The 11,185-nt window shown below is 40.1% G+C and overlaps 1 pseudogene; it reads right to left on the bottom strand.

Moving 5' to 3' along the window:
* Window positions 1-1,502: 1,502 nt before the first annotated feature.
* LOC118561058 overlaps window positions 1,503-11,185 on the bottom strand; it is a 12,269-nt pseudogene continuing 2,586 nt past the window's right edge.

Raw genomic sequence — 11,185 nt, 5'->3', positions numbered from 1 at the left:
TCGCAGTAACAGAGCATTAATTGGAAGCAAACTTAATTTGATCAATTAATTACTTTTTTTGTGCTGCCAATGAAAGATAGACAAAGATATTGGTAAGGGATCCTTTCAGTGTTTGTTCCTAAGGTGTTTGAGAGCATGTAAAACATGTGCATTCCTTTAAACAAAGATCTCAAATCCTATGTCCTTCATCCACGGTAACACGCAGTGGCAATAAAAGATTCTTGATCTTTTTTATTTTTATCTTTTAACATCTACATACAGGATTACCCCTGTCTAAAAAAAAAAAAAACACCCAGGTAGGTTTACCCATTATTTTTATTGCAGATCCAGTCGGAAGTGAAATGTATGTTTTTAATGATGACTTAAGGTAACACTTTTCAGGTATTAATGACATGTTGAGACATGCCAGTAGTTCATTAGGCAGAGAGAGCGAGACTTTTGCAGATAACAGAAAGGCTGAACCAAGTATGGTTTTGTTGTTTTAAGCTTTCAAATTGTCCTGGAACATGACCGATCTGGAAATGTTGACAGACTCTGGAAATCAAAGTTAAGAAAATAATAAAAATTGACATTCTCTGAAATATTCACATGGAGACTAATCCCAAGACTAAGACGTAAAGACTGTTTAGAATATAAACTCTGAATCACTCTGCTGCGTTTTTAGACACAATGTTGATAATCTGCTTCAGAAAAGGAGCATATTTCATAGCCATAGTCCTGTTTAAAAATGTTAAATCAGGGGGAAAACACAGAAAGCTTAAGCAGCAACAAAACCTTAATGAAGTCGATGCTTTGGGGTAACAGAAGGATGTGAGGCAGCATTAGGAAACATCTACTTAGACAAGGTAAAATAAAGTGTTTTCTGACCCACAGGAGCCAGTGGTGTAGAAAAATAGATTAACAATATTCTGTAACTACTATATTTTGAGCACATAGCTGACTGTGTCCATTGTATAAATGGCAAATTTCTCAGCAGGGCAGAGTAAACATCAACACTTCCTTTTTGAAACCCTTTCAAATAAATCCCCTCTATAAGCCACAAGCACTCATGGGAACAATTACGAGCAGGTATATTAAGTATATGTGGAGTCATGTGGGAATGAAGAACAATAACCGAACATGCAAGTCTTCCCAGTAATGGACTGTGAACTGAAGGCAGAGGACAAAAAGTTTAGTAGCTCTCTGCATAACTTCAGTTAGCAGCTTACCACAAAACAGACAGAGAAGATGGATCATGAACTCAGGGACTCTAAAAGGCCTGATAAATCACCACCTTCAAAGAGCGCGGCCTTTATTAACATTTCACTTCCAAACATATCTAACACTGACTAAGATCATGAATCACCTCCCAATGACCCAGCCCCGTACCCTAATCAGTCTCCGGTTGCCTGAGCGTGATAGGCTGATCAGAACCGTGATTGAGAGCAGAGAGGCCAAAGACCTCAACTTGGTGAACTCCTACCGCTAACACCAAAGTCAGACAGATTTAAAGCTCTTCAAGAAAGCCAAGACCACATCGCGGAGCCGCTAAGCAGGCGGGCTTCCTACCGTGTTGGTGGGGTCCTCTTGGAGAATGGCATCGTAATGTTTGTTGGCGTCGTCATACCTTTATGGACAAACAGAAACAGACAGAGTTAAGCTCTGCAGCCAATCACGATCCCCACATGAACGAAATTAGGCGGAGGGAAACGAATTCAAGAGAATCAAGTTTGTGTATACAGCGCGGCAGACAGCTGATTAAAGTCAGGCTGAACAGATTTCATTCTGTTTGTCCCACAGCTCACATTGTGACAGGCCTATTTCACTAACACCAGTCATGAACACAATAGGAACAGATGAAACCAGTTTTTTTACTGCTGCCATGCAACATTTCTGCTTGATTTAGCTTTAAAACAAATCCAAATGCTACGTTTTATGGGTGTTGACTTATAAATCTCCACTTTGTCTAAAGCTTGAGATGGATCACACTTCCCTTGTAAAAAATATTTATGCCTCTCAAACATCTCACAATGCGTTGTAGAACCTCCAAAGCTTTATTTTAAAAACGTCTCCATACAGATGTATTCCACTTTTTCAGATTTGTATTGTGCAATTTTTTCTTTTTATTATTTACTCAATAATATGGTAAAGAAACCAGAGGCCAAGGTGCAATTCTTGACCAGATTTTCTATCGCGTCAACTGTAGCGCTAAGGCTGGGGCAGCCAGAGCCATGAATGCGATCAGGAACCGTCCCGCCCACAGTCTGCGACACACGGCGGCAACTCTGGTTCCCATTAGCAAGGCACGGCCCCATTTCCAGCCCGATGCTGCCCTCACATTCACTTTATTACTCAGCCCACACTTTGGGAGATTTCAGATGGCACCAGGCAACCACTCACGAAGCCACTTTGATTTGCTTATTATTTAAGAACCGTGTGTGTGTTGTGTGTGGAACGTTGTACTGTTTGAAGTTGTGTCATTCAAGTGTAGCTCCTGTCTGCAGCCAATTAGATCCTACTGTGCAGTGTATTTAATCTGACAGTGCCGACCGGCAATTTCTCTCCAATTATCACATAAACTGAAATAACCAATAAAGCAGCAGAGGTGGTCCTCACTGAGGAATAAACAAACTGAAATGTCCGTGCTGCAGCTCGACATTGGTGTTCCTTCCTCCAGCTCCATTCTCTGAGCTGCCAGTGGGTCAGCATTTACAGGGCTAAGACCTTCTTGAAGAAAAGAGACCAAAACAAGACAGTAAAGTATAAAAATAGAGTGAATTGAGAATAAGGGGGGTTAAAAAAAGCCCAGCGGTGAGGAGCAGCAAAATAAGGAAGGAAGAATAGCCTAGAAACCAAAAACGACTCGAAGGACCCCTGGAATAACAGCGGGATCCAACCGCTTCCTTCCCGGGAATCCCTGACACAAGCTAAAGGGCCACAGGAGCACTCAGGGCTCCATCTCTGCTCTCCATTCCCTTTTTCTCCACAACGAATCCTGGCTGATCCAATATAAACACATCGCTACTGTACATAAACACACCCTAGTCACTGTTACACCACTTAGGTTCTGCAAACACTTTTTCTTCCCTCGCGTCCCAATATATCACACAGGACCAGCTCTGCTTTTCTTGTCCTCCTCGCTCTTTGCAGCTTCAGCTCCCCCAATGCTTACCTTTCCAGAGCTTCCAGCCTCATGCCCGTTAATCGCTTCACTCTGTGGCTATCTGGAAACTGCTTCCTCAGTTCCTGTAGACAGGTCTGTAAGGAAGAGGCAAAAGAAGACAGACCAATTCAGCCAGCGGTAATTTGGACTTTTTAATCAAACTCTTGTTCTCATGCAGGTAACTGCAAGGATTTCCTAAACTAATCAGTGATCTGAAAAGTGATGGATTTGTTCGCTGTTTGCTTTATAAGTGGCTGGTACAGTATAATAACCTGGAATAAGCCCGGCACCCTATCTTACAGCGATAAATAACCTTGAAGTCTCAGAACTCTTCAACTGGTTCACATTTTGTCACTTCACAATTTAAAAGCCATTTATTTTATTGTGATTTTATGTCGCAGAACACACAACTATGTATAGTTTGTGAAGTAGAAGGAGAAGGATTCCATCTTTTAGGACTAAAACTCTGAAATGTGGCGTTTTGCAGTTATATGTACAGAGCGCTGTTCAGTCCAAGATCTGAACCTGAGAAGAGCGTGGCAGGACCGCGCCGCCACCAAGACACGGCTACACGTTCAGGGCTGACGGGCCGGGGCTACAGGAGGATGAATCCAAGAAGCCACTAAGCAAGTCTGTGGTAACTGGAGGAGCTGCGGACAAGATTTTGAAAGGACGACTGTCAGCTCACCAATCAAGCCTAGCAAGAATAAAAGTAATTGAGGAAAAACAAACAGAAGCAGTCCTGTTTGACCTTTATGATTTCAATCATATCCCCCCTGAAACTCACGATCCTCATCATGAGACACGCTGATGGCATCATCATTAATCTATCATCATCAGCGATGCTTTTCTTCAATGGGTGATGGATGGAGTTGAATACGGGGGAAAACCTGCTTAAGGATGGGGCGGCGGTTCACCTATCTGCAGCACTACAACCCTCAAAGTTCAACTAACGCTACGACGCCTAGTGACAGTCCGGATCTACATCCGATTACAATTGTGGTAAGACCTCCCCTTCCAGGATCCCTTTCTTTCCAGTTCACAAATACGCACAGCTCTGTTTATCTATAAATAAAAGATCAATAAAACAGATTGGAGATTGTGGCTGTAACGTGACAAAATGCACAAACATTCCAAAGGTGATGAATACTTAAGCGAGGCTACGTAGAAACATGCTGAGGATTAAACTGAATTAAATGGAAAAGTCTACAGAGCGACTTGGATTGCTTCCACAAGCCATCAACTCAAGTCGGTCTTTTTTATTTGAAACTGTGGCAGCTGGATTGAGAGGTTAGCCAACAGACGACTAATCTTAATCAGCGAGCTCTGCTTTGTCCGTGCTCTGCCGTTCATACTGCCCAGAAAGTCATCGTCCAACATATTGATGACGAGCCACTCCTGGTACCATCTCAGACTTTTTCATCTCATGGTTTGTTTGTTTTTTATACACCTTTCGAAACCCAGCTGCTTTTTTTTTCTCCAAAGAACAGACAGAGCAATATTACACGGCCAAGTAAAGTTACATTTCTAAATCTGCCAGAGCGGGTGCTGTGAAGCTGAGCTGGCTGTGACAGGTTGAACGATTAACTTCTGAAGCTTTTGGGTGTGTGAGGAAGTGTGGCAGCAATTTACCAGAGCCAAGTCATCCCGACTGCAGTCCAGTGCGGCGATCATCACCCTGCTCATAAATAATCCAGACTGGGCAGAAGAGAGGCAGACAAAGAGGATAGTGTTCAATGACCTTTTTCCATTTTGCTGTCTGCTGTTATGCACACGAAAAGTAGATACTAAAGTGAAAACTTGATGTGGGCAACGTTGAGTTTGCCCTCAGCAGCAGCATGTGCCTAACCGAGCCTGCAGTTCATTTAACTGCTGAACTCCCAATGCTCCAAACGCAAACACTAAAGTTTCTGGTAAACATAAAACATTTGTTTCAAACGGGGATGCAGTTTTCGATTACTGAGTTGACCTAAAGTTGATCAATCTTATGCATCAACTGCGATTTCTCTTAAAAAGCCTAGTTTACTTACCTTGTATCAGGGAGGGTTTGCTTTCCATAACATGTAGGGTTTTTTTGTTGTTGTTTTTTTAACAATATGATGAATTTTAAGAGGCTCATTATATTTTAACAGTTTATTGTGCTCCCTGTATTAAATACTGACTGAATAACAAATTGTGGTTTTCTAACACATTATTAAACTTGGACATATTTATAAAATATAACCAAACAGAAACCCTTTGTTACTGGATAGAAACAAATAAGTTGAAGTTAAAACCTTTTAAACCTTTTTGAGTCCAACTAGAATCATATCTCGGTACCACTCCTTATAACATTGCGGCATCTTAAGGTGTTTTTATTGTTTTTTTGACTCCTTAGAGAATCCTGACTTCCACTTCACAGATTAATGACTCTAAACAGCTCGGTCCTGCTTGTTCTTTAAACTCTTTATTAGAGCAAGAGACTGCCTATAATCCATCATTTTGTGACTTTCAGCTTGCAGCCCGTCTTTTCCTCTCCATTCTCCGCCCCATGGCAAACGTAGCGTTCTGAAAGTGACTGGAATAGGGACAATTTGCAGATGACAGGCATGTCAAAAAAAACTTTAAAAATTATGTTTTTCCGAATGAACGTGAATGCACTTAACAATGACCACATTGCAATAACAGCACTGCTCTTCAGAGTGGATGTTGGTGCTGAGTGAAGACAACTGACTATACCTTTTGTGAGGTGTTTAAAATTAGGTCTGAGAAAGCACTAAATGCGTACCATTTTCTATATCTGCATGTCTGCTGTTCATTGAGGCTGCTGCTTTAAACAGAGAGCAAGACTTTCAGCAGACTTTTTGCAACATGGACGTGGAAATGTTGTCATCCGTTTGGATTTGCCAAAGATAAGAAGCTACATTGTGTAGTGAATCAAAGGGCTGCACTGTTCAATTCATTTCAAAACTACTTCATTAATCCCAAAGGGAAATTAAATAAAATTAGAAAATCTATTAGATATTAGAACATCTCACAATGACAATAACAGTTGCAATAATACCCTATTATCTTTGTTCTTGTTTCAGATTATTTTAAATGTAATGTCCATCAACAGAGCAAGCTAATGCAATACTTTAAAATGCTTAATTATGCGCTAAGTGTGAAACACTCAAATGTTATTTTATTATCGTTCTACTGTGTTATTGTAAAAGACTGACAGCCAGAATGTCAACAAAGACTGATTATTAGAATTAGTGCCCGTAAGACACCTCTGACGGGGCAAAGTTAACGCCTCCTGTGTTAGAAAAATAAAGTCCTGCTCCATGTAAAAGCTTGCAGAGTGCGCCAGAACAAACGATTTCCACTAGTTTTCTTGACTTCAATGATCCCAGCTCTTGTTCTGATAATTGCCGCCTCATTTCACAGCTAATTTAAGAGCTGGGTTCAATAAAGGCACGGCACGTCAAGTGTTTATATCACTCTTACGAGGACAGTATGGATCATAAAGACTTGGGGAGGGGGGGTGGGGGGGAGGCTTTACGGAGTAATGCGGCAGGGCAGTTATACTACAGGGGCAACCACCGCCTTAGCTGCAGCCATTAAAAGTCCCAAATGCCTTCAATCACCAGTAGACTGTTGACTCTACAGCCTTGCGGTCTGCTACTGCACTTTCCACACCAAGATCAACTTTGAGCAAGTGTGAGAAAATGCTGGAATGTAAGAATACTTTTTGTAGAAGTACATTTTGTTGCCGTTTTATTTAGAAATTAAAAATATAATTACAATGAATATAAAATAATTGAATCCAATGAAATATTTCTTTGTTCTGATCATAGTTTCCTTTAACATGATTTTGTCTATGAACACTTGTAAGCCATTTTTGAAGGAACCTGGCATGTAGGTTGCTCCAAACACCTCTGAGAGCAAGCTGCACATCTTCTGTGACTGATTAAAAGCCTTTTGTTGCTCCCACGCAAACCCAAAATTGTTGAAATCAGGGCTCCGCACAGGCAACTATCAGCAGAACCTTATGTAGTAGATAGCTCTATAAATGACATAACCCTGAAGACGTTACATATGTTCACATCTAAATGTATTTCTCAGCATTAGGGACTCCAATAATCCTCACCAGAGGCACAACTCCATTTGCAGACATGAGGCGTGAAACTTCCAAGGAGCCTCCGTAACGCTCAGCCTATACATCATCACTAATTTACTACGGTTTAAGTATTAGATGTACAAAGAACTAAGCCGTTGACCAAAACCAGATGGTTTTAGGTGAAAACTCAATAATACAAAATTGTTCTGTTCAGTGATTGCATCAGACTGAAGGGCTAACAAGTTGTGCTTTCAGAAAAAAAAAAGCTCTCTTTGGTGTGGAAGTTGTTACTGATGAAAACATATTCAAAGGTAAGTGAAAGGTTTAAAGAAATTAAGCCAGGCGATGGACGATGTAAGAAGTTGTAACAAGTTATTACTATGGAGGTATGTGGGCTAATAACCAGGGAGTGAGACTTCATTACATGACAGGAAGGCAGAGCAAAGTATAGCAACATTTTCTGTTTAATCATTTTAAGCTTTAACCCTTTGTGTGTCATAAAGTATGCTGGGTTTGCAAATGTTGGCAGCCTTTTGGAAGTCTAAAGTTGAATTTTATGTTTAACCTGCAAGCCCCTTTTATCATTCATTTGTCAAAATAGAGCTAACTCAGTAAGGGTTTAGATGTCCAGGAGGATAGACAATAACTGCTAGCATGAGATAAGTATAAGATGTTACAGACCACTTTAAATGCAAAGAGAAAAAGGAAATGGCTAAAATGTGTGTGGACTAGGGTTATACCATGATACCATCTTTGATTCTTTCTGGTTAAAAGCAAAATGTATGATTCATTACAATATGAAAAACTTAAGTTTATCATGCTCTATCGGGGTAAAACCATGAAATAAGGGACATTTCAACCCTGGTTTACAGAAATGTATCATTTAAGTGTCCCTTCCCTGTTTGGCTAGACAACAGACAATATAATCACTTGGATAGACAGTGTAAGTGTTAATATCCTTCATAGTAGTATGTATCTTTGATTCCCGTGTGCAATAATTTTCATTTTATTATAATTGCTCATCTTAAATGTGCCAGTGTGTGTTTATATTTGCTTGTCAATTTACTGATGATAGAAACAAATTTTACAACTGAGGGACAAAGAAAGAATCAGTCAATACTAAAAAATGTGTTTCAAAAGAAGCATGGATGTAGCGAATACAAAACATTTTTTATAGTGTAAACAGCATCCTGTTTAGAGTTTAACTGCATCAACTCAGAACCTTGGTTTTGTATTTATTCAGAACCGAAACTAAACACAGCTTTCCAAAACAGGTATAATTACAATTAATTCATGACTTAATGGCGGGATAATTCATTTAATGATCTTAAATATGAGTGGGACTATTTTTACATTGCAAATGTACTTGGCAGCAGCCCTGTACAATTTCTATCTTGCTGGTCATTTTGCATTACATTTTATTTATTGATTAACACCAGCAGCATGAAGGTTTCCTGCTGTAATTATCAGCAACCTATGTTACTATTAGCCACCTTAGCCTTCATTGCCTTTAAAACTAAACGGAGTACTGGAGGGGGCGTACTGGGTTGTTTCGTTGCTCCGCTGTTTATTAGCTGACGGAGTCATCAGCTGATTAACGTTGATTTGTTCCGCAGCAGAATGGAGAATTGCGGGGTTCGAAACTGCACACCTGAAAAGTGAACCTCAAAAGGGGAGCTCAGAACCAGAAAACCCCGTCATCAGGCTGTTTGTGTCCAAGAAGCTAACAGTGTTAGCTTATGTTTAAAGCTCTGTCTATATAGACAATATTGATAACAATCTGGTCAACGTTAACGTCTTTATTAGAAACAATTCCACAAGAACTTGGTGAAAGTGCTTAAAGTTCTTCACTCAGGTGAAATGTCAACTTTAAAACATAAAAAGGATTACAAACTATAAAAAAAAAAATAATCTGCTCCTCCACCTGAAGATGTGCTCTTGATATAGGGGAAGCAAACTTTGTCAGGGATATATATATATATATATCCCTGGTTTTTATATATATATATATATATATATATATATATATATATATATATATATATATATATATATAGCAAAACTGTAGACCAGATAACACTTTTTCATTTGGTTATAATTGCTTATCTTTACTGAGCCAGTGTGTGCCAAAATGTTCCTTTCTATTTGCTGTTGATATATTTTAAAGTTATGGCAGAGGGAGGGTCATTCCAAACTTTTTGTTTCTCCAAACATTTTTGTTTTAAAAACAAACATGGATCTGGCTCATAAAAAGCATATGTTTACAGTGTAAACAAATATCTGGTTCATGTAAATGTATTCAGTCGCAGCCCTACATAACTTCTGTCTTTCTTGTACTTTTGCTGAATATTATCTTTAGTCATCAGCTGCATCAGAGTAGGCTGCTATAGAGTCCTACTTTTTTTTATTTGCTCCATTAGTCAGCTTCGGTCCAGCTCCACCATAACCTGTGGTGTTATTAGCTAAATTAGGTTTTAATGCCTTAACAGATTAGCACAGGAAGCAGACAAACTGGTTACTTTCACTATATACTGCGTACTGCAGCAGAACGGAGCATCGTGTGGTTTGGAACTGTGCACCTGGGAAACGGATTTTGACGGGGGAGCTCAGACCGATAGATTATTGGCTGTTTGATGTCTGTGGAGCTCCCATTTCCACTGATAGCCTTTGGGTTATGTTGTCCAAGAGGTTTGCTACTTCCCTGTTGCAGATACAGGAGGTTAACAGGTGCCTTTGCAAATCACTCTGTAACATTAGTGTTGTAGCATTTGCAATTAGCGCTAGCACAGCTAGCATGGAGAGTCGTTCCCCTGTTCTGTCTGCTTCATAGGGAATGTATGGGCTTTGTGTTTGCCTTGTCGGCTAAAGAGGGCCGCAGGTGTTTCTTCTACGGATGGAGTTGCCATGTTAGCAGTGTTTAAAACCTCCAGGAGAACCTCATTGTTTTGGTCAAGTGAGCGGCGCAGCGTCAGGGTGGCACTCTGCTGCAAGGCATATCCATATAGACGCAGGAACGACGTCTTGTGGAAATAACATAAATAAAATAATTTAGGTTTGTTTCATGTAAGGACATTGATAAATCTGGTTTGTACAGGAATTTATAGGACTGTTATTTTCTGTTGAACAGATGGTTGCACTGGTGCGACGTCACATTTTATTTATTTATTTTTAGTCACACCACTGAGAAATTTGGTCGCACTCTAGAGCCCTGACAGTGCACCAATTTGGGCAAATGAGAATGGGTCAGTTTATATCAATCTTGATACAAATGAGTATCTATATCAAGATATCGATTGTATTGATAACTGTAAAGTGGATATGTAGAACCTTTATAAAATCATAGATTAGAAACTGCTGTGGATGGCAAATTCTTTTTATACGGCCTGAGGTTTCCGAAAAGGCGCGTCACCTCTGACCCAGCTCCTGTAAACAGCTCTCTCAGCAGCTTAGCTGCCATGGCCGTGTCAGATAGGGTGCTCTGCTACAGAGCTCCACTGTCCCTTATCCTTCAAGGTCAATACTTGGGTATTCTGTGTGTGTGAATCAATGTTTGGACTTCATGTGCAAAGCTGGAGCCGAGTTTAGGAATGTATAGGATTGTGGAGGCGGGGGACAGATGAGAGAGGAACAGAGCTGGGAAACCATGCTGATGGGGATGCTGCTGTGGATGTGTTTACTTTTGCTCTGCTTCTCAATAAGGTGCTGTGCTGGAACTTGATCAATTAACCGATTCCTTTCATCAGTTATCATTATTTCCCACAACATTGCCCACAAAAGTGACCGAGGTCTAGCTAATGTTTACCGCTAATACAGCCACTAAACCACCAGAATAGAAATTACCTAAAACCTAAAAAAATGAAGCCACTTTAGAGACAAAGGGTGTTTCAATCAGATATTGACTTTAAGGCATGGACCGGTTACCTGTACGTGTACCATGGTTTTGAAAGTTCTGGTTTTAAAGT

Source organism: Fundulus heteroclitus, unplaced genomic scaffold, assembly GCF_011125445.2.
Source record: "Fundulus heteroclitus isolate FHET01 unplaced genomic scaffold, MU-UCD_Fhet_4.1 scaffold_546, whole genome shotgun sequence".
In the NCBI taxonomy this organism is placed as follows: domain Eukaryota; kingdom Metazoa; phylum Chordata; class Actinopteri; order Cyprinodontiformes; family Fundulidae; genus Fundulus; species Fundulus heteroclitus.
The sequence above is the reverse complement of the archived record's forward strand: the minus strand, read 5'-3'. Positions and strand labels throughout refer to the sequence as shown.